This window comes from Chondrus crispus, genomic scaffold (genome assembly GCF_000350225.1).
Source record: "Chondrus crispus Stackhouse genomic scaffold, scaffold_147, whole genome shotgun sequence".
Classification (NCBI taxonomy): domain Eukaryota; phylum Rhodophyta; class Florideophyceae; order Gigartinales; family Gigartinaceae; genus Chondrus; species Chondrus crispus.
The window spans coordinates 217153-218238 of NW_005179017.1; positions in this window are offsets into that span (position 1 = coordinate 217153).

Sequence of the window (1086 nt, forward strand, 5' to 3'; positions counted from 1 at the left end):
CCTTGAACGCCCGGGAGGGGGCGGGGCTGGCGCGCTGGCTGGCTGGCGCGCTGGGCGGTTGCGGATTGGACGGACGGGACGCGGGCGCGTTGGGCGATGGAATTGGACGCCGACAGGGCGCCCGTGCTGAACGGCGTGTCGCTTCGGGGCACATCGGGAGGCACAGGGCACCGGGGGCGCAGGCGGCGGCAGGCGGCGGCAGACGGCGGCAGGCGGTGGAAAGGCAGCGAATATTTTCGCCAAATTTTCTGCCGAAAGCGTCCCCCACAGCAACCCCCCGCGCGCAGCCCTCGTGCTGGCCCCTTCCCTCCAAATTGCAACTCTCTCAAAACGTATCCGAACAAGGCATGCCATATAAGTATGCCACGTGTGCGGTCCTTGCGGCAGGCCGCAAGGCGCCAACGGTCAATTTCGCGGGCTGACACTGTCTTACAGTAAGGTTGGCGCGACATGAAACGGCGAATGCGACACGTGGGGACGTCACCGACGTGTGCGTTGGTCGGTGCGTTGGTCGGCGCAACGGTGTGTGTCGTTGACGCCCGTGCTGTTCACAGTATGAACATGACTGTGAACTTCACAGCACGGTATCACATGATACCCTTGGGTACCGTATACCGTAGCGTGGGCCGGCCCTTGAAGGGTGCTGTAGATAATGAAAATGAAAATAAACCGACACAGAGACATTGCGCGCGGAGAAATGGTCGCGGGAGAAGAAGTGGGGCAGCGAATGCGGAGATTTGCAAGGGCAGCGAGGCACAGCGGTGCCGGGAGATACGTATTGTCTCGCGTGCATTGTAGAAACGGGGGAAAGCCCGGGGAGGCGGCGGGCCGGGGGACGGCGACCGGGGGACCGGGCGACCGGGTTCTCCCTGGTTGTAAATAAAGTCTTTTATCATACGCGATATGCACCCCGGGCGACCGGGCGAGGCGAGAGCCATGTCGATGCGCGAGACGCATGGCAGGGCGAGACGCATGTGCGCGCGGGGCATTGCGAGCGCCCTGTTTCTGACCCTGCTTTCGACGAAATAGAAAAGACACACGAGAATCTACACATTTCATCCATTCCGCTCACAACAAAACACAACA